The sequence below is a fragment of the Elephas maximus genome, chromosome X (genome assembly GCF_024166365.1).
Source record: "Elephas maximus indicus isolate mEleMax1 chromosome X, mEleMax1 primary haplotype, whole genome shotgun sequence".
NCBI lineage: Eukaryota > Metazoa > Chordata > Mammalia > Proboscidea > Elephantidae > Elephas > Elephas maximus.
The window spans coordinates 68966135-68990305 of record NC_064846.1 but is presented as its reverse complement, the minus strand read 5'-3'; positions in this window follow the sequence as shown (position 1 = coordinate 68990305).

The window sequence follows — 24171 nt, the reverse complement described above, 5'->3', positions numbered from 1 at the left end:
AGCTACTCCTACAATTATTTTTTAAGAATTTACTATTATAATAATCCCTGCGATCGTTCATCCCATTTTCACTCCCAAGGTCTATTAATTTCTCTTTCGTTAGTTAATCTTAAGAGGAAATTAAGAATCATTTGTCTACACCTCTTCTTCTGGAAGTAATACCAGAATTCTTCACAAGTACTTGTTTCCAAGACTTTTCCTTATCCTTTTGTAGAATACTGGATATACTGGATGCAGGTTCTTCATCACAAAGAACCTTAGGGCTATAAGGATCCATTAGTAAATTTCAAATCTGTGCACCAACAGAACACTAAGAGCCCTTGCTCAAAGTGCATTAGTGATTTTATCCATGTGCTTAAAAAATAAATACTCTGTTTTTTATAAGCAACAAAAGAGATACAATATCTTGAAATAGTAAAGGTCAGCTAGTCTCAAAGACTGCCAGAAATCTTTGTCAATAAAAAAAAAAAAATTGTCAATAGTTGCCTATAATTTAAAACATGTGATTTGAAATTAAATAAAAATAATTCTTTTAGTTAAAAGTGTATTTATTTTTAAATGTGGGATAATATGCTATTAAGTAATATTTCACTGATAAAGTGAATATCAAGTAAATTTTTTGCTATATAATGAGATCAAAGAGGACAGTGGTAATAGAAATAATCGTAAGTCTTGTAAAGACTAAAGGAATATTCAATTGTGAAGGAAGTTTGTGAAAACAGTGAGGGATACTACCTGCCCGGCCATAATTCTCATGTAAAAGAACCTGGAGATAAAGTAGAAATGATTGAAAACTTTGACAAAAATTGATCATGTTTAACTTGGTGTTAGGACCAGCCATGGGGAGGAATTGTTGATGGATTGGATGTGGGATGTGAAAGAAACAGAGGAGTTAGGAATGACCTTACGGTTTTTGGCATGAACAGTTGGAAACATAGAGTTGCCATTCTCTGAGATGGAGAATACTGGAGGAGAAACAAGCATGGGGAAGAAATTCAAGAGTTCAGATTGCTGTACATTTTAGGAAAAAATGAAAACGTCCATTAAATAGATAGTGTTAAGAGGATGTATCAAAGGAATTATTGATCACTTGGAGACAAGAAAAGATTTTGAGAGTAGAGGAAACCAAATTAACTAATTTTCTTCATTTTTGTTTTAATTACAAGATTAGTAGATGAGAGCAATGCTATAAACATTCTTTATTATCTTAACTAAAGCATAGGACAGGACAAATAAAGAAATGTGAGCTAGATAACAGGGTTAAGGGGATTCCTAATTTAGTAGATAAACTAGATTTAAAGTGTATCGTTTAATAGATTGATGACAAAATTGGAGAGAGCTCTCCAGAGGTCGGCCTAGGTCTTTGCACTTGATAATGCCCTGTTTGGTGCAAAATAATATTTGTAGATGACAAACCTGAAAGGTGTAGTAAATCTCTTAGGTGGCAGAATCAAGATTTTCAAAATGCGCAATGGAAAAATATTCATTATAATGAAAGATCGATACTAATAAGAGTAAACTAATCAGAATAGGCTAATACATGCTATGGTAAAAAAATCAAAATCTCATTGGGTTAACACAACAAAGTTTTGTATCTCCCTCATACTACACGTCCTTCAAGTCCTTTGGGAATCATTAATGGGGGGGAGGAGGAGTTCTGCTCCATAAAGTCCTCACTCAGGGTCACAGTCTGACAGAGTTTCCACCATCTTGACCATTGCCAGTTACTTTGGCTAGGGAGGAGGGATTATGGAACACAACACATGTGGGGTTTTTTTGGTTTTTTGTTTTGTTTTGATCATTAGTTTTTTTTTTTAATTATTTTTTGTGCTTTAAGTGAAAGTTTACAAATCAAGTCAGTCTCTCATACAAAAATGTATACACACCTTGCTATACACTCCTAATTGCTCTCCCCCTAATAAGACAGCCTGATCCTTCCCTCCACTCTCTCTCCTTGTGTCCATTCGGGCAGCTCCTGGCCCGCTCTGCCCTCTCATCTCCCCTCCCGACAGGAGATGCCAACACAGTCTCGTGTGTCTACTTGATGCAAGAAGCTCATTCTTCACCAGCAATTTTTTCTATCCCATTGTCCAGTCCAATCCCTGTCTGAAGGGTTGGCTTTGGGAATGATTCCTGTCTTAGGCTAACAGAAGGTCTGGGGGCCATGACCACTGGGGTCCTTCTAGTCCTAGTCTGACCATTAAGCCTGGTCTTTTTATGAGAATTTGGGGTCTGCATCCCACTGTTCTGCTGCTCCCTCAGGGGTTCTCTGTTAACACATGTGTTTTTAAGAGCTTTTTGCCTAGAAGTGACACTCATCACTTCTGCTCACGTTTTGTTGCCTGCTCAAGGCAAGTCTCATGGCTACAGTTATTTTCAAAGAGAAGGAGAAATGCAATCTTCCATAGAGACCGGAGAGAAGAATGAGAGATACTGGTGAGTGGGACTAATGGCTTCCACAAAAATAAAATGAAATTATCTTTACCGTTGCAGTAGTTATCATTATTATTATTACCATCTTTACTCTTTGTAATGTGTTAAGGTTTTCTAAACTGTTTCATACAAATAATCTCACTTGAACCTCAGAATAACTCATATTATTATTCTTACTTTACTAATTAAGGTTAAATTTTTTTTTTCAAAGTTAAAGTAGGAATGATAATAAAGAAGTCTGTCAAGGATAATGGCATGACACAGGAAAGATATTCAGGAACTAACGGGCATGTCAGTATTCTTCACATCATATCACATATCACTCAGATAGCTAGGCAATGTGGTCCATATCATGAGAGAATAAAATGGGCTCTCTGATCATGGTTGGAGAAGATAAACTTATGCTAGAAGTATGGAAAGTGTTCTGAAAGTTCGACTAAGGAGAAAAGCACATACTCTCTACTAACTATACATCATCGTCCAAATGTTAATTTTTTTAAACGCCACGACTGGCTGAAAATTGGTTTGGAAAGACTGAAAAAATCAGAAATGCAGTTAGGTAGGGTGCAGTTAAGGCTGGTTTTTCTCAGAGCAAGATGGCCAAAATCCTCAAAATATATTATACTGGAATTAGTACAAGGAATTGATATTTTCCTAGAACATTTATATTTTAAAATTTATGTTACTTACGCTTTGGTGTCCCCACTCACAATCCTAAAGGTATTTTCCTTGATTTCATATGTAATATTCAACATTAAGTCTATTTGTGTCTGTACCATTTTTTGGTTTGTTTTATTATATAGTCCTAGCCTTATAATTGAAGCCCATCTCTCAAAGTACTCCTTAAATGGAAAAATTTTCTATTTATTTTATTTCTAATAAAGTAAAATACATAAACATTGAATGGAAATCTCATAGAAAAGATTACTCTATAAACAAAACAGTAGCAGCCCCATAGTAATAAAGTCATAGGCGTTTGTCACTTAAAAGGATATTAACCTATCTAAACACCTCTGTTCTCCTGAAAACTGCTAAAAAAAAAAAAAGGAAACTTTCATCAAACTCCTCACTATGGGTGGATTAGCAGAAAACCATGCATCTGAGTGACAGGAATTCATCCAAAAAAAGTATGAATTTTAATTTTATTTATGTAATACTCGTTCTTAAAATATTTTGCAAATATTTTATGTTACACTTTATGAAAAATTAAAACACAGCTTCTTTACCAAAGAAATGAATCCTTCTAAGTGGAGTTTTATAAATCAGATTATTGCAGCTTTAAATTTTGTCACTCTTGTTTCTGAACATGTTTGTTTCTATATTTCTATACCTTCTCCATATCAACAGCAATTCCTAGTTTACATTTAATCCTCTATACAAAAAAAAAAAATCCTCTATAGGTAAGCATATTTGTTACATAAAAGCAAGAGTATTAAAACAAAGTATTAAAAGAGAGTGTGAGAAGAGGATGTAAGAAGATACGGTGGAATTGAGAAAGACATCATTAGGTATACAGATGTATAGTTTAGTTCAGAACAGGCTCTAAACAAAACTGTAAGAACTATCTACTGGTCTTTTCTACAATTCTCTCCCACAGAGAACTTCCCTCTCATTTCTTTGAAAGACATCACATAACCCCCTCACTCATCACAATCTCACATTCCTAACAACCTACCAACTCACGCACACTGATAGCATTAAATATTACCTGCTGAGGCATAGAGGTTTAAGATAAAGCTTTTCTACTAGACGTTTGTCTCATTCATTTCTTTTCATTCATTCACGAATATGTCTTGAACATTTCTAGGTACTGTGTCAGCTATCTTGAAGACAAATACATTCATCTGATGCTGCAACTGAAGTTTGGGCAAGGTGCTCTGGAAGAGTGAGGTCAAGCCTAATGACCTAAAGTAGTGAAGAAGGTGTTCCCAGAGGAAATAAAATTAAAATGAGTCTTCAGTGATTAACAAGGGTCTCCTTAAACCTGGAAAGTCATTACTACCTAAAGCATTTGGAAATTTTCTTAATACATTCACCATTCAGAAGGTTGAAGATTGAGTTATTTTGAATGTGACAGAGAGTGGGTGAGAAAAGGGGAGGAGTTTTATAGCACACCTCAAATGATAGCACAAATGTGGGCCAATTGTGCCTACTTGAAATATAAGCCTTTTTTAAGTTAATGGGGAACGTATCTTCAGGAAGCATTGATAACAGAGTGGACTGTTATCTAGCTCTGTTCCATACCCCCTATATAATTTAAATGGCGCAGAGTGAAATGAAACAAGAGAATAATTCCAATTTATATGAGTGTATATAACCATGAGAAGAGATAACATGGTTATTTGAACTCCAAGAAAAGTTTAAAGATAAGCAAATGTGAGGTAATACACTCCAGACCAGAAAAAGAATAACCCAAATTATTTTATTTATGCTGTGATTTAAGGCCTAAGAATAGGATCTAGGTCATTGTCAACTGTGAATTACATGGAAAATAATGAAACGAAGAACATTACCTTACTCTAGTCATTCTTGTAAAATACCGTGGTTCAGATGCATCTAAACTATACTAGATTTGGCAACTGCTGATAAACAATTAGGTGCCTGGGTGGCACAAACTATTTGAGCTTGGCTACTAACCAAGAAGTTGGCAGTTTGAATACACTCAGTGGTGACATGGAAGAAATGCCTTGTGATCTATTTCTGTAACATTACAACTAATGAAAACCCCGTGTGCTAGTTAAGCTAAACTATTGTTGGGTTTTAAGAAGACTTCTGGAATATTTTTGGTTTAAGGTTTAAAGATTATCTCAGGGCAATAGTTCCAGGAGTTAGTGCAAGCTTCATGACTCCAGAAAGTTTAAGAACTATCTATATGGGATTAAATTGACAAAAGCAATTTGAAAGATTGGATAGGAACCTTAGGGGGGCAGTGAATTTATGTTAATGGAGGAGGAATAACTCAGAAAAGAGGGTGAGAATGGCTACACTACTCAAAGAATGTAATCAATGTCACTAAACGGTACATATAGAGACTATTGAATTGGTGTACATTTTGCTGTGTATATTCTCAACAACAAAATAAATACAATTATATTTAAAAAAGAAAACCCTATGTGCATTTCTACTCTGACACACATGGCATAGCCATGAGTCTCAATTGACTCAACGGCAACTTTTTTTGTTTTTGATTTTGTTTTTTAGTTTGTTAAAGGATTAGAAACAGAGCAGGAAATGGTCAAAAGAAGGGCATATGGAAGAATTCAAAAGATGTTGGATTTATTTTATGTAAAGTCAGACTTAAGAAAAGACCAAGAAATAAATGGAACTAAGTGTACCTTTGAAAGAGATGATGAGATAATGATGATGATGACAGCTACAATTTATTGAGCATCAGACACTTAATTAAGCATGTTACATACATACCTTACTTCACACTTACCACATGAATCGGGCATTTTAAGGTCTATTTTATAGATGAGGAAAATAGAAATACATTTTATAATCAGTGACAGCTACAAATATGAACCTCCTTTGTTATTAAGATCAATACTAAATAAAATCAAAGGTGCCATGTTCCTAACTAAATAACATTTTTAAAAGCTAGTGACCTTGGAAGCCATTATGAAATCGCTGTATTTGCATTTGGTTTTATTTGTCCCTGCATTCTGTTGCCTGGTTCCCTTGTAAAACCGTAATTAGCTTTTGTGTTTATCTCTATTGACCTGGAGGAAATAGGATATTTTGCTTTACTCTTTGGATGTGTATTATGCATAAGAGAAAATAAAATTGTACCTCATAAAAAAAAAAAGCTTGTATAAGATCTGATTTTAGTAACTGAATATAAACAAATTATTTGTATTTAAATTAAAAATGAATGAATGTGGGGGATTCTGGGAAGATGGTGACATGAGCAGGTTTAGATTATTGACCCTGCCTACGTATACACTAAGAAATACAACAAAAGACATGTACTCTGCCATGTGGGACACTAAATTAGTGAGCAGAGAACAATAGCAAACACCTACAGATGAACCCAAGTCAATGATGAGTCTCAAGTGGTAGGAAAACACTTCTTTCACTGTCCCCACCCTTCCTACTCCTGGCGTGGCAGACTGTTGGCTGCTGCACACTATGGCGACGCTAGAAAGCTGATGATTACAGCAAAGCCTGCTTCTGTAGCCAACACACAGCTTGACTGTGCACAGGGAAGGACTTTAAACTGTGGCTCTGAAATTAATAGGACATATCTCCCTGGTGGTCCACTTTGGGTGTTCCTGCCCTTCCCCACAGTGGAAAGATGGCGCACAGTAAAAGTTCACCCATTGCTCACCTGAGCACAAGACAGGGCCTGGACTTCTGGCTTCCAGAGAAGTGGGCCCTCACAGAGTTGGGGAGGGACTGGCAAACAAAAACTGAAGACTATACTGGCTGGAGGGTCATTCATTCAATGTGGGTTTTCTGATCAGTTTGGGAGCCACAAAAGGACAGAAATCACGGTCTGATTCAGCCCTCTCAGAGCAAAGAATGATAACCAAAGAATGAAGGCTGAGCCCCCTGGAGGAAGAATTGATTACTGTGTGTTCTCAATTCTGTTTGGGAGCCTTTGAAAGATGGAAATGGAGGTATTGTGGAGTAGGAAATAGAGTGGTAAGCAAAGTCTGAAGGCTCTGCCCACCTAAGATTTTCTTGGAGAAAGTAGTGCTGTTGAAAACACTGAATACTTGGAACAACTGAACATCTTGTAAAATGCATTGATAATTACTGGTGATTGGAATATGAAAGGTGGAAACAGAGAAGAAGGATCGGTAGTTGAAAAATATGGGCTAGGTGATAGAAACGATGCCAGAGATCACATGATAAAGTTTTTCAAGACCATCGACTTCTTCACTGCAAATACCGTTTTTCACCAACACAAACGGAGACTATACATGTGGAGCTCGCCGGATGGAATACACAGGAATGAAATCCACTAAATCTGTGGAAGAAGACAATGGAAAAGCTCAATATCATCAGTCAGAACAAGGCCAGGGACCGACTGTGGAACAGATCACCTATTGTTCATATGCAAGTTCAAGCTGAAACTGAAGAAAATTAGAACAAGTCTATGAGAGCCAAAGTACAACCTTGATCACATTTCATCTGAACTGAGATACCATCTCAAAAATAGATTTGACGAGGTGAACACTAATGACTGAAAACCAGATGAGTTGTGAAATGACATCAAGGGCACCATGAAGAAAGCAAGAAGTCATTATAAGACAGGACAGAAAGAAAAGACCAAAATGGATTCAGAAGAGACCTTGAAACTTGGTCTTGAAGGTCAAGATTTCAGGGAATTGATGGAATATCAATTGAGATGTTTCAACTAATGGATGCAGCACTGGAAGTGCTCACTTGTCTATGCCAAGAAATTTGAAAGGCAGCTACCTGGCCAAATGAAGAGATACGTATTTATGCCTATTCCCAAGAAAGGTATCCAACCAAATGTGGAAATCATTGCACAATATCATCAATATCACATGCAAGTAAAATTTTGCTGAAGGTTATTCAAAAGCAGCTGCAGCAGTGTAGTGAAAGGGACTGTCAGAAATTGAAGCCAGATTCAGAAGAGGGCATGGAACCAGGGATATCATTGCTGATGTCACATGGATCCTGGCCCAAAGCAGAAAATACCAGAAAGATGTTTACCTGTGTTTTATTGACTATGCAAAGGCATTCAACTGTGTGGATCATAACAAATTATGGATAACATTGTGAAGAATGAGAATTCCAAAACACTTAATTGTCCTAACGGGGAGCCTGTACATAGACCAAGAGGCAGTCGTTCAAACAGAACAAGGGGACACTGACTGGTTTAAAGTCAGAAAAGGTGTGCACCAGGGTTGTATCCTTTAATCATACTTATGCAATCTGTATGCTAAACAAATAATCCGAGAAACTGGACTATATGAAGAAGAATGGGGCATCAGGATTGGAGGAAAACTCATTAATAAACTGTGTTATGCAGATGACACAACCTTGCTTCCTGAAAGTGAAGAGGACTTGAAACACTTACTGATGAAGCTCAAAGACCACAACCTTCAGTATGGATTACACATCAACATAAAGAAAACAAAAATCCTCACAACTGGACCAATGAGCAACATCATGATAAATGGAGAAAATATTGAAGTTGTCAAGGGTTCCATTTTACTTGGATCCACAATCAACAACCATGGAAGCAGCAGTCAAGAAACCAAAAGATGCATTGCATTGGGTAAATCTGCTACAAAGGACCTGTTGAAAAGCAAAGATGTTACCTTGAAGCCCTTAGCTGTGGTGTTTTCCATCGCGTCATATGCATGCAAAAACTGGATGATGAATAAGGAAGACTGAAGAAAAACTGATGCACGCCTTTGAATTGTGGTGTTGGCAAAGAATATTGAATATACCATGGACTGCTAAAAAAAATCTGTCTCGGAAGATGTCTTAGTCATCTAGCGCTGCTATAACAGAAACACCACAAGTGGATGGCTTTAACAAAGAGAAGTTTATTCTCTCACAGTCCAGTAGGCTACAAGTCCAAATTCAGGGTGTCAGCTCCAGGGGAATGCTTTCTCTCTCTGTCGGCTCTGGAGGAAGGTCCTTGTGATGCATCAGTCTTCCGTTGGTCTAGAAGCATCTCAGCGCAGGAACCTCAGGTCCAAAGGGCATGCTCTGTTCCCAGTGCTGCTTTCTTGGTGGTATGAGGTCTCCAACTCTCTGCTTGCTTCCCTTTCCTTTTATCTCTTGAGAGATAAAAGGTGGTGCAGGAGACACCCCAGGGAAACTCCCTTTATATTTTATCAGGCATGTGACCTGGTAAGGGTGTTACAGTCCCACCCTAATCCTCTTTAAGGTAAAATTACAATCACAAAATGAAGGACAACCACAGAATACTGGGAATCACGTCCTAACCAAGTTCATACACACATTTTCAGGGGGGACATAATTCAATCTATGACAGAAGAAGTACAGCAAAAGTTCTCTTTAGAAGCAAGGATGGCAAGACTACATCTCACATACTTTGGACATGTTATCAGTAGGAATCAGTCCCTGGAGAAGATAATGCTTGGTGAAGTAGAGGATCAGTGAAAAAGAGGAAGACCCTCAGCTAGATGGATTGACACAGTGGCTGCAACAATGGGTTCAATCATAACAACACTCATGAAGATGGAGCAGGACTGGGCACTGTTTCGTTCTGTTGTACATAAGGTGGCTATGTAGGAATAGTAGAATTGACTCGATAGCACCTAACATCAACTACAGCAATACTTTACACCACATACAGAAACTAACTCAAAATGTATCAAAAACCTAGATGTAAGGATTGAAAGCATAGCACTCTTAAAAGAGAACATAGGGATAATGCTTTGGGACATAATTTTTAGCAATGGATTCTTACTTATTACACTGAAAGCAAGGGCAGCAGAAGGCAAAATAGATAAATGAAACTTCATCAAAATTAAAAATTTTTGATGATCAAAGGACTTAATCAACAACATTAAGAGGCAACCTACAGATTGGAAAATTTGCAGTACTATATATCTGATAAAGGTTTAATACCCAGAATAGGTAATAAAATCCTACAATGAAACAAAAAGACAAGCAACTCAATCAAAAATGGGCAAAGGTCTTGAATAGACATTTAACCAAGAAGATATACAAATGACCAACAAGTAGAAGAGAAGATTCTCAATGTCATTATTCATTAAACCAAACCAAACCAATTGCTGTAAATTCAATTCTGACTCGTGGTGACCCCGTGTGTTTCAGAGTAAAACTGTGATCCATAGGATTTTCATGATTGTGACCTTCTAAAAGAAGATTACCAGACATTTCTTCTGAGGTGCCTCTTGGCAAGTTTGAACCGCCAACTTTTGGTTAGTAGCCCAGCACTTAACCATTTGCACCACCAAGTGGCTCCCATTAGCCATTGTTTTTGAAAGTTGCCTTCAAGTCTATTCTGACTCATGGAAACCTCATGTGTGCAGAATAGAACTACTCCATAGAATTTTCTAGGCTGTGATCTTTTGGAAGCAGGTCTCCAGACCTGTCTTCCAAGGAACCTCTGGTTGGGTTTGAAGCCAACTTTTGGATAGTAGTTGAGTGCTTAACCATTTGCTCCACCCAGGGACTCCTTCCCATTAGTCATTAAAAAAAAAAAAAGTCATTAAGTAGGTGCAAATCAAAACCACAGTAATATGCCACTTCACACTCACTAGAAGGTCTATGATAAAGACAAAAAACAAGCAGAAAATAACAGGTGTTGTTGAGGATGTGGAAAAACTGGAACCCTTATCCACTGCTGGTGGGAATGTAAAATGGTACAGCCACCGTGGAAAACAATTTGGCGTTTCCTCAAAAAGTTAAACTGAACTACCATACAACCCAGCAATCCAAATCTTATGTATACACCCAGAAGAAGGGAAAGTAGGAATGCAAATAGAAATCTGTACACCAATGTTCATTGCAGCACTCTTCGCAATAGCCAAAAGTTGGAAACAACCTAAATGTCCATCAACAGATAAAAGCGTAAACAAATGTGGTATGTACATACAATGGTGTATTACTCTGAGAGAATTGAAGTTCTGATACATGTTACAACATGGATAACCCTTGAAAATATTATGTTGATTGAATTAAGTCAGTCATAAAAAGACAAATATTGTGTGATCCCATTTATATGAAATAGGCAAATGTAGAGAAACTAAAGTTTATTAGTGGTTACCTGGGACATGTTGTTAGGAGGGATCAGTCCCTGGAGAAGGACATCGTGCTTGGCAGAGTACAGGGTCAGCGGAAAAGAGGAAGACTCTCAACGAGGTGGATTGACACAGTGGCTGCATCAATGAGCTCAAGCATAACAATGATTGTAAGGATGGCTCAGGACCGGGCAGTGTTTCATTCTGTTGTGCATAGGGTCGCTATGAGTTGGAATCGACTTGACGGCACCTAACAACAACAACAACAACCTGGGATGAGTGGGATGGGGAGCGGGGATTTTTCCTTGACAGCATACCTAGTTTCTGTTATGGTGGTGGGATAATTTGGAGAAGGATGGTGGTGATGGTTGCAAAGCATGATGAATATGATTGGTGTCACTGAGTTGTACATGTAAAGATTGCTGAATTGAAAAATTCATTTGTTATATAAATTTTTACCATAATTCAAAAGAGGTAAAGATCTTGAATAGACATTTCACCAAAGAAGTAATAGAAATTGCCAACAAGCAGATGAAAAAAATGTTCAATGTCACTAGTCATTGTTGTTAGTTACTGTCAAGTTGGCTCTAACTCATCGTGGCCTTGTGTATAACAGAATGAAATGTTGCCCAGTCCTGTGCAGTCTTCACGATCATTGGTATGTTTAAGTCCATTGAACTAGTCATCATGAAAATCAAAACCACAGTGAGGTACTACTTCACACCCAATAAGATGGCTATGATTTAAAAAATGGAAAACAGTGAATGTTGGTGAGTATGTGAAGAAATTGGAACCCTCATCTGCTGCTAATGGGAATGTAAAATGGTATAGCCTCTGTGGAAAACAGTTTGGCAGTTTCTCAAAATGCTAGACATAGACTTACCATATGATCCAGCAATTCCACTCCTGGGTATATACCCAAAAGAATTGAAAAGAAGAACTCAAACAGATATTTGCACATCAATGTTCATTGCAGTGTTATTTACAATAGTCTAAATATCCATCAACAGATGAATGGATAAACAAACTGTGGTACATACATGCTGTTACTAGATGAATGGATAAACAAACTGTGGTACATACATGCCTCTTCCTTCTGAGGCACCTCTGGGTGGACTTGAGCCTCCTACCTTTTGGTTAGCAGCTGAGAAAATTAACCATTGCACCACCCAATGAAACATTACTCAGTCATAAAGAGAAATGAAGTTATGATATATGCAACAACATGGATGAACTTCGTAAATGTGTTCAATGAAAGAAGTCAGTCACAAAAAGATGAATATTGTATGATCTCACTTATATGAAATATCTAGATTAAGCAAATGCATGGAAACAAAAGTTTTTTTAGTGGTTACCAGGAGTGGGCAGGAGGAAGGGGAAAAGGGGAAATCATTGCTTAGAGGACACTGAGCTTCTATTAAAGGTTATAGAAAAACTTGGAAAGGGATAGTGGTGAAAGTTGAACACATGGTGAATGTAATTAGTGTTACTGAATGATATATGTAAAAAATGTTGAAATGGTATATGTTTTGTTACAAATTTACCAATGTATTCACTTTTTTATTGTGGCAACTATATTTGTAACAATAAAAAAGTGAATACATTGGTAAGAGCCACTGAGCAAATATAATGAAATCAAATTGTTTTAAATGTTGTAGATAAAATGTATCTTTAATTTTTACTTCAGTACATCTAATGAACAAATCCCAAGATGACTTTTCCAGTGTTTTTTTTTTCTATTTGATTTTCCTGCTTTTCTACTTCCTGAACAAGCTTTTATATGGCACCCACAGCAATGCCTTTTTGCACTGACCCAAAAAAAGAAGTTCTAAAATTATCTCTTCTTTTTAAAGTACACGAGCATATCATTCTACTGTATAACTTACCACAGACCCATCATTCCTCACATTTTTATATTTGTGATTGTGTTCTATTGCTCTGAAGTCACATAATTCAAATAAACATGAAATATTTTGGATATGTATGCATTCATTTGTATATACTTACATAAACATGAATGTTCTGTTACGATGCAGAACACTGGAACTAAGGCATTTATTTATGAGTGGAATTTTCAGGTATTTTACCTTTGTTCAACAAATATACTGAGTACTTACAATGTGCAAGGCACTGCCCAAATAAACTCTTCCTGCCTCTCTCCTCAAGAAAAAAATTCAGTTGTCCCAGGCAGGAAATGGGGATTATGTGGGATTATGAAAGCATGCTCTCCGGTCCTTGTAACACCAACACTTACTTATGAAGCCACTTGCCAGAATAGGGAGGCAATCTTTGTGAAAGCTTTTGGTCAACATTACAGCTTTAGCCAAGGTTAAAATAAAGAACGAGTATACAGGATCTGGCCTCTTATCCAAGAAAATAATCATTTCAAACTTTTTCCTTTTTAATAAAGGAAAAATATTTACTTCTGTATTCAAACTAAGTATATGCCTTATTAATAGAGAATTTAATAGAATTATCAGGCTGGATAAAGGCTTTAATTTTGGTAGAGTCTTAATAAGTATTAAATTAATTTAGGATAAGAGAGGGGAAGAAAAGAACTGAAACACTAATTCCAAAAATACAGTGAAAAGCTTTAAAAAAAAAAACTATCAATGCCTAGTCTGAAATCATGAACTATGTTTTGTAATAAATGACCAGGTACTTAATTTGGTACACATCAAAAAATAAAAAAATGTTGGTATCTGGCTTCATATATATTTATATTTTTATTTATATATAAAAATACTAGGAAAAAACTAGCTTCTCCCAAAGAATGATTTAATTTTTAATAATATAATTCATACCAAAGAGAGGGAACATAATTGATTAAATGTATGAGATAGGAGTTCAAATACCTACATATATACCTAGTTATTGCATACTTTATTTACTAAAATGATTCAACAAAAAAGTTTAAATCATAGCCCATTAAGATAATGTTATATACTTGAAAAAGGCGTTAATTAAAAAATTTCCAAGGCCCATTTTCATTATTCCTATCTTGAGACATCTTACATATTACCCCAGAGGATGTATATGGCCACAGTGATTGCACATTGCTTTGAGATTTTCCCCAAAGAATAATGATCCAGAGAGGCAAAGAGAAGGACCAAAGTAAAGCCAGGGAACAAACATTTTTTTCTCCTCTCTTACATTTGTCTAGAAATACAGAACAACATAAATAGAATTTCAGCAATAAGTAAAAATGGGACCATCTCTTGAAAAATGCCTGAGATGGCTGGGACTAGCTCCAATTTTATTCCCTTTCCCCTTCATAAAACAGATATCCTATTGGCTATAGAGACTATTTTCTCTTTTTTTCTCGTTCTGTAATCAAATGGCACAGACACAAACCTAATTTCGCCAGAAATGCAGGAAACTGGTGAAAAAATGTATTTTTCTCTCACTGAGGAATAAAGGATACTCAATAGATTTTAAAAGAATAATAATGTTGATTGCATATGGCACTGGAATTAAGATTAATAGCTGCAGAATACTTTACAATTTACAAAGGACTCCCATATATATGATTTGATTTCTCAGCAAACCTGTAAGGGATTTTGTATTAATCGCATTTTACAAATAAAGATACGTGAGCTCAGAATCCCTGCTTCTTACACTTAAACTGTTTTTTACTACTGCAATTTAACTTACTATATGAGGAGTACCAAAGGACAACAGTTGTAATGTTGTATATTAGACATTCAATGCGTATTTCCATAGAATCTGCTAAGTAATCAATAGAGTCTGTTATTTTTAAAACACTAATTGGTGACTTCCAATAGGAATTGAATTATCCTCTAAAGCAAAAACTACAAATAAACAGCTTTCTCTATTTTCTCAAACCCCTCTTTAAAATTTAAAGCACATGGTAAAGAATTTTCCACTAAAACACCAATCTTTTAACAATAAAAATGATTTTATTAGTCTGACATAGAAAAACATTGGGTACACCTGCTTTGGAGGAATGAGGACTCCTTTCTCCAGTATAACGGTAGTAACTGACCAAGGGACCTTCAAAAACTTCAAAGCTTGTTCACCTTCAATATTACGTTCATATCATAAAATCATGGCAGCTTTCCTAGTGCTAGTATCTGGTTTAGTAGTCAAGGGCTGTGTTTTACAATCAATCATTTTCAGGCCTTTTTTTATATCACTTCCTTTCACTTGGCCTCAGAGTCCTGAAAAAGCAAAAGTAGAATAAATCTCTCTGAGAAGGTTTCTCATAGTACAGCTGCAGTATATTTGACATACAGATACTGAGGTTACAAGAATTCTCCTTTAATCTAACAATTTTAAACGTACCCTAGTTTAGTGCCCTCATCATTTCCTTTACCAAAAAGCAGTTAGAGAGATAATATTATATTTAAGTATATCACATGCTTTTAAGCCTTTGCATACAGTCAAAAGCAAGTTTTTTATTGTCGAAAATATACACGGCATAAGATACACGAATTCAACAATTTCTACATGTACGATTTTAAATTAGAAAACACTTCTTATTTCACCATCCTCTAATTTTCTCTACCATGAAATAATTGTGTAATGACCATCTTGTACAAGGCCCCATCCTAGATGCGATGGGGTTTCAAAAGCCTTTTTACACATAGTAATGGCCTTCACAGAACTTTCAATGACTGTACAAATGCATTTACACTGACTTACTAAGGAGAGAGACAATAAAGGTGAGCATTATTAATAATATTCCCTACTAAGTTTACAAATAAATGGTCAGTCCTTGTCGGTCACTTGCTTTATTCTCAAGTTAACTTTTCTTGCTATATGTCTCATGGAGTTTAATAAAGGAGCCATTTTAAGGAACTCTGAGAGCTTTTAGGAAAGGCACTTAACCTTATTATTATTTTATTAGCATCTGATTGGTATAATGCTCTCACATTTAAATTAATATATATATATACACATATGTGTGTATGCATATATATATACACACACACATACACACACTTTTTACTGAAAGCTAGCTTCTCTAACTAGGGGAATTGCATGTGTAATGATCTGATCAGAAATACAGTGACAAAAAGTATTTGCATTAATTTTAAAGTGGTCACCCCTGATTGGAGTAAAGCTCCAAGTAAAAGTGGGGAGGGGGGAATCTCTCTACTGGAAAATCTAAAAAAAGGTGAATATTTCTCAGTTTATAAGGATGTTTTATTAAAATAAAAGTAATTAATACCTGGCATTTTTACAACAGGCAGATCATTGTCATACAGACTATTGCAGTGAAACAATGAAATGGGCATCAAAAAGATTTTGAAATGATTGATTATTAAAAAAAAAAAAAAGGTCTAGATTACTGCAACTTACAGTCCATGAGGACTTCATGATTTATAAGGTACATGCACGTGCTCCTCAAACTTGACATGGAATGGTTGCTGGAGCAAAACCTCCCTTATATCCTGATGCTGACTAGATCTACTTCTCTAGTACTGGTATAGCACTGACTACAGTGAAAATATTTCTGCTATGAGCAATATATGCATTATTAAGAAAACCTCACATTCTGTGAAATCACTCACTAAGAAGAACAGGTGTATATGGGGAAAAATACGTTAGAGCAGACCACTCAAACTCTAAGAAACATCGTGAAAAGCAAACAAAAATAAAACAATTTCAATAAAATGTAGCACTGTTAAAAAAAAAAAAAGACATGTTAAACTCTCAATAAATGAAGAAATACAGCAGTAAATATAGGACTTTATCTTAAAAGAAAAATATGAAGATAGCTGGATGGAAGCATGTGTAAGGGGAGTTTGATATGTTGAGCTCTGGAATTAAGGCCAAATTGCACATTCTGAAGAGACATGCAATAAGTACTCCCAAGAATGAGAGTATGGACATAACAAGCCTAGAGGAAGACGGTAGTGAAGAATGGACAGTATTCTCCTGTGATTTGCCACATTTGTCTATGTTAGTGTATTTTGGTTAAGCTGCTGTTATGTGATAGCGCAAAAGGTTAATGAGCTAGAAAAAACCATACACAACTTTGACTCTAATGACATGCTCTGGCCAATGAACTGTATTGATGCTTGACTTTCCACCCTGCCTTATGCTTGTTAAAGTTATTGTAGAAACATGACATAGGTTTGCCATTATGAGTCTGGAATGCCAAGCCAAGACATGAAGGACAACTGCTTAGTGGAGTTTTCTGAACCCACTGGAGATTATATGTAAGCAAAGAATAAACTTTGTCTTAAGTTACTGATTTTTTATTTTCTTTAACTTAACATAGCCTAACCTTCCTTGACTAACACCAGGACCTTACAGGAAAGCTTGAAAATGTGTTCTAAGAGAATCAGCAATGTTTTCAAAGAAGCATTTTTTCTCACAACGAAATTGTACTGTACCTTTTGAAAATTTCCAACTGTTTGCAACTTCACTGCAACTGGATATGTTGGTCAAGCACAGAACTCAGAGTACATTAACTTCGTGGAGTCACGCAAAAATATAATTTCTTCTCCTTTTGAATATTGCCTCCGTTAGGAATTCAAGGAAATTGTTACATACTCAAATATAGTGGCTGGAATACACCCTCTCTTTCAGTGTTCCCTCTTAAATAGAGGTAGTTGTGCCTTTCACAAGGGACTGTTCTTTACTTGCTTCCAGTGGCTGGAAAGACATCTTAACTAGTCTCTATTCCTTTCACTGCCCTCCTCAATTCTAGATAAAACTCCCCTATCATCAGCTCTTTAAACTATGCTCAATCTGAGGGCCTGCCTGTATTTTGGGTGGTGGTGTCACACCTCAAAATTGTTACCTTACTTAAGAGCAGCATCTAAGATACATCTATTGGTCCCATCCCAACCGGAGCAAAGGAGAATGATGAAAACTAAAGACACAAGGAAAATATTAGCCCAAAGGACTAAAGGACCACAAGAACCAGAGCCTCCACCAGCCTGAGCCCAGAAGAACTAGATGGTGCCCGGCTATCACCACTTTCAGCTCTAACAGGGATCACAATAGACAGTCCCAGACAGAGTGGGAGAAAAATGTAGAATAAAATTCAAATTTGAGAGATAAAACCTGACTTACTGGTCTGAACAGTGACTGGAAGAATCCCTGAGACTATGTCCCCCAGACACACTGCTAACCTAGAACTGAAAACACTCCTAAAGCTCACTTTTCAGACAAAGATTACACAGGCCTATAAAACAAATAACAACACAAGTGAGGAACGTGCTTCTAGTTCAATAAATACATGAGACCAAATGGGCAATTCCTGCCCAAAAGCAATATGAGAAGGCAGAAAGAGACAGGAACTGGACAAATGGACAGAGGGAACCTAGGGTAGAAAAGTGGAGCATGCTGTCACATTGTGGGGATTGCAACCAATGTCAGAAAATAATATGTGTATACATTTTTGAATGAGAAATTAACTTGAGCTGTAAACTTTGACATAAAGCGCAATAAAATTAAAAAAAAAAGTTAACTAATAGGAATTTCATACTATTGACTATTTCAAAGTACTATTTCGAATGTTCTAGTAAATGGTTGTTTTCACTTTGCCATATAGTACACAGTGGGTAGATTAGTACAGTTTGTTTAATATTACTGAAAAGATGAAGAAGCTGACAGCAATCAATGCCGTGTATTCAATAAGGGAAGAAAAATTGGATTAGGCAAATTTAGCAACATACTGCTTCATTTTACAAAAAGTCCTACTTTCCAAGTGCAATGGCTAACATCTGCTACACCAACCCGCAATTAATTCACTATGAAAATAATCTTTTGAAACATTTTCCTCAAAGCAAAAGACGTCTTCAATCCAAAAAGTTTATTCTTCTCTCTCAATTCACTGTAAAAATTTTTTTAAAAAGTCTACTATGTTCCAGGCACTATGGTAGACCTTGTGAATGCTAAGGTAAACAGTAGTTCCTGACTCTTAATAAGTAGAAGTTTAATTTTCTTTTCTGAGTCCCTTAGCACCATTTTCCTTCAAAATTGTCCTTTCACTTTCTATCTTACCTCAGTTTTCTCTCTTCATCTTCTATCAGTGTGTGTTTTTTATATTGAGGATAAATCTTGTATGGAGGCTTGAAGTGATGTACTCAAGATTGAAAGGTACCTCCATTTTGTTCACTACAGGTTTTATGATTTGGAGCCCTTTTATCCCTCTGGGCAGAATCAGTTAGTGTTAATAAGAGGAAGCATTCTGTGCTTTTGAATCAAATCCTTCTGAGAAAGATTAAGCTTATTATTATCCCACCTATAAAAATAAGATAGAAAATGTGTGGTTACGGTCACAAAGGAAGCCAGTGGCAGAAATCAGAATTAATTGCCTTCATCTCCGCTACCTAATTAACTAAGATCAAAATGATCTGATTATTCTGTCATGTATGCACAATTTTGAGTATTTTTTGAAATTCATAAAAGCAAAAAATTGATTTTTACTTAAAGCTTACAGAAAAGTTGCCTTTTAAAAAATCTTCCATTCCTATAATAAGCTCAGCCTGTCAAATGGATACTGTATTAAAATATTACACTAACAATTTATCAGTGATCTAAATATGATGAGTTAGTGGCTAAGAATAGGGAAAAATTAATAGTCTACAAATGTATGCATTTTAAGATAAATAAATAAAATGAGGACTCACTAACACTTTACTCTCAATCTTGTATATTTAGAAAGAAATAAGTATTTGCATGTCAGAATTGGTGCAGAAACGTCTATTTCAGAATCATTCTCTTTTTTTCCTGTTAGCAGATGGATCCTACTGTTCACGTTTGAATCTGGGACATTTTAAAAGCCTGTCTTCCCATTCCATCTGACTGAGATCTTTCCAGGAGGGAAGACAAATCTACATCAAGAACAGTAAGGAAGCTTACTTTCCACCTTTCAAAACACTCTGGGATAGGGGAACAAAGCAGCAGTTAGGCAGAAACAAATTAGTTCAGGACAGGGAATATTTTCATTATTAATTCCTAAATACAAGAAAGGGGGTTTGTCTCTTTATAATATGTGGAATATATGGAAGTGTTTTTTATTCATATCTTTTCATATGGCTTGTGCATGCCACCACATTAGTAGGTAAATATTTACAAGTTGAGCATCTGGCTATATAAGTCTCTCACCTCCTGAAGATAAAAACAACAAAGGTAAATACTAATGAGCAAAAGCAGAGCATATTTTACAATTGGGAGTGGAAATTACAATATCAGACCAAACATAAGATGTGTTCATTAACACTCAAGTAACCATTAAGATTACCAGAGTTTTATAACTCCTCTTCCCCCAGTGACAGTGAGTCAAAGAAGAAAACACCCTTGTACAAAGACTCAAGGACATAACCTTTCATTATGGCTGAGTAATGTTCTAGTCATTGAGGTTTGAAAGAACGTCTTTTTTCTAAATGTAAAAAATAATGTTCACCATTTCTCAAGTGAATGCATTATTGTTGCTCAAAAGTACTTGACTTTTGAAGAATTCTGCTGGGTAGTATAAGCCCTACTGCAACTTAAATTTCAAGACCCTTTCCATTACATCTTAAAATAGTTGAAATTACAAAGGAAAACAAAGAAAGGATCATTTAGAGGCTTAGCTTTTTCTCGATTCTGCTAGCATTACAGTCTTGGCAAAAAGCAAAACTGATTCACTGGTTTAATTCACTTCTGTGATCAGAGAGAGAAAGAGAAAGACCGGATAAAGACAAGATGAATGCGTAATGGAATGCAGAATTACCAGAAGACAATTGTCCCCATGTGTCTGCTGTCCTAATACTACTAGGCAATCTGCTTCATTTTAAATCCTAATTGTATGAATGAGATGTGTTCTAAATTGTATGTATTTGTTGCCAAATGACTGGAAATTTGTTCATTAACTATCAGGTAGAAGAAAAAACTCTCTCAGGTGCAGAAAGAAGCAATACTGTGCAGTCAGTGGAAAGAAACATTCAAATAATTATACACCCTACTGCTCCAAGTCATATTAAAATAATATGTAAACTAATGCAATACTAACACAATGATTCATAAATGGAAAATGGGCTCTATGAGCAGCTAACCTTCCAAGTTAAAAAAAATATAGTATCATTGTTTTGTTCTATAAGAGTTTAAATGCCACATATGTTTTTATTCACAGTATGCGTATTTAGAGTGCTGTGAATAATATGCTCTGTATAAACAAATACATGACAAATGTCTCATTTTTATGGGACAACTTTCACAAACACCTGAAAACAATTACAAGGAGAGAGTTTGGCACACTTGTAAAAATAATGTCTATGCTTGAGCTTTTTACATTTAGATATCTGTAATTTCCTCTTGCTTTGTAAACATATGACCACAAATCAGGCATACAAAGGTTAAAGCTATAGTTATTTACACTTTCACAGTTTTGTCTTCTAATTTTTATTATAAATCTACGATCTAAAGCCTCTTTGCTACACAAAGTGTGCTCCACAGATCATCAGCATAGGCATCACCTGGGAACTTGATAGAAATGCAGAATCTTAGGCCCCATCCCAGAAGTATTGAATAATAGTCTCTATTTTAACAAGGTCCACAGGTAATTTCTGTGCCCAAAAAAGTTTGGGAATCACTGGGCTAGAGCAGTAAGTTTGTTATAATAGAACAATGACCCTGGTTCAAAGCCTAGTTCTACTGCTGGCCTTTCTAAGGCTCAGTTTCCTCATCTACCAATAGCAACAGTAATTCTGACATGACTACCTCAGAGTTAAACTATGAATCAAATTAGTGTTTATGTGAAAATTTGATGAAATTTAACACATGACAAGAGTTTCAAACAATATGATGGCTGATCTCCTGGGGACAAGCAATGAAAGCGTTCAAGGGTGGAGGAGTAAAGAAGAAAGAAAACAGATGGAAAGGTAAGTAATTAAATCAATATATACCAAAAAGCTAAGAGAGAGGGAAAAGGGAAGAAAAGCAACTGTATTAGAAAATAACATGTTAACTCACATAATATGCACTTTTCAAACAAATGATAGCTCTTTGTCCACTAAAAAATAACAATGACAAAAATTACAATAATAATGTGTTTAAAATACTTTCAAATGCTAAATGCAAGAGCTAAGTTACCTTTTCTTTGTGTTTGTTCCCTTTACCCAACCCAAAAACAATGTAGGAGAGTCAACACAAAGGGAGAAAAGTCAAAATGCTTCGTAAAGTTAAAAAAAAAAAAAAAAAGCCTAGCAAAACAAACTATATAATTTGTCCCAGAGAATTAGTTTCCTGTGGCTGCTGTAACAAATTTTCACAAACACGATGGCTTAAACCAATAAAAATTTATTCTCATAATTCTGGAGGCCAGAAGTCTGAAATTAAGGTGTCAAAGGTGTGAGCAGGGCTACACTATGTCAGAAGACTCTGTGAGAGAATCCACTCCTTGCCTCTGTCAATTTCTGGTAGCTCCAGGCTCTCCTTGGCTTGTGGCTGCATCACTTCAATCTCTGCCTCCACGGTCACACTACCTTCTCTTGGTCTCTCTGTGTGTAATCTCCCTCTATTTCACTCTCATAAGGACACTTGTTGTTGGATTTTTGGCTCACCTAGATGATATAGGAGAAAACCAAAACAAAACAAAAAAAGCAAACCCATTGCCATAGATTCCAACTCATAGCAACCCTATAGGACAGAGTAGAACTGCCTCAAAGAGTTTCCAAGAAGCGGCTGGTGGATTCAAACTGCTGACCTTTTAGTTAACAGCCTGAACTCTTAACCACTGTACCACCAGGGTTCTGTTAAAGGAGAAGCTCCTCTCAAGATCCTTAACCTAATCACATATTTTGCCGTATAAGGTAATACTGTTTTACCACATAAAATAACATTCATAGGTTCCAGGGATTAGGACCTGTGTATGTGTTTTGGTGGGTCCACCATCCAGCCCAGTACAAATAGCATATTTGATTACATCCAGCAGATTCATGTTTAATAAAATGATGAAGCATTTTTTGGTCTACTGTAATGTTGTTGTTGCTATTAGATGCTGTCCAGTTGGTTCTGACTCATAGCGACCCTATGTACAACAGAAAGAATCACTGCCTGATCCTGCACCATCCAGACGATTGTTGCTATGTTTGATACTATTGTTGCACCCACTGAGTCAATCCTTCTCACTGAGGATCTTCTTTTTTGCTGACCTTCTGCTTTACCAAGCATGAAGTCCTTCTCTAGGGATTGGTCATCCCTGACAACATGTCCAAAGTATGTGAGACAAAGTCTCAACATCCTCGGGAACTTTCTGGCTGAACTTCTTCTAAGACAGATTTGTTCATTCTTCTTGCAGTTCATGGCATACTCAATATTCTTCACCAGCGCAATAATTCAAAGGCATTACTTCTTCTTCTGTCTTCCTTATTCATTGTCCAGCTTTCGCATGCATATAAGGCTATTGAAAATACCATGGCTTGGATCAGGTGCTCCTTAATCCTCAAAGCGACATCTTTGCTATTTAACAATTTAAAGAGGTCTTTTGCAGCAGATTTGCACAATGCAATGCATAGTTTGATTTCTTGACTGCGGCTTCCATGAGTGTCAATTGTGGATCCAAGTAAAATGAAATCCTTGACAACTTCAATCTTTTCTGTTTGTCATGATTTTGCTTACTGGTCTAGGAGTGAGTTTTTGTTTTCTTTATGTTGAGGTGCAATCCATACCGAAGGCTGTGGTCTTTGATCTTCATTAGTAAGTGCTTCAAGTCCTCTTTGCTTTCAGCAAGCAAGGTTGTGTCATTTGCATATCACAGATTGTTGGTGAGCGTTCCTCCAATCCTGATGCCACATTCTTCTTCATATAGCTCAGCTTCTCAGTTTATTTGCTCAGCATGTTGACTGAAAAGTATGGTGAAAGGATACAACCCTGACACACATATTTCCTGATTTTAACCACTCAGTATTCCCTTGTTCTGTTTGAATGACTTCCTCTTGGTCCATGTACAGATTCCTCATGAACAAAATTAAGTCTTCTGGAATTTCCATTCTTGGAAATATTATCCAAAATTTGTTATGATCCACACAGTCAAATGTCTTTGCACAGTCAA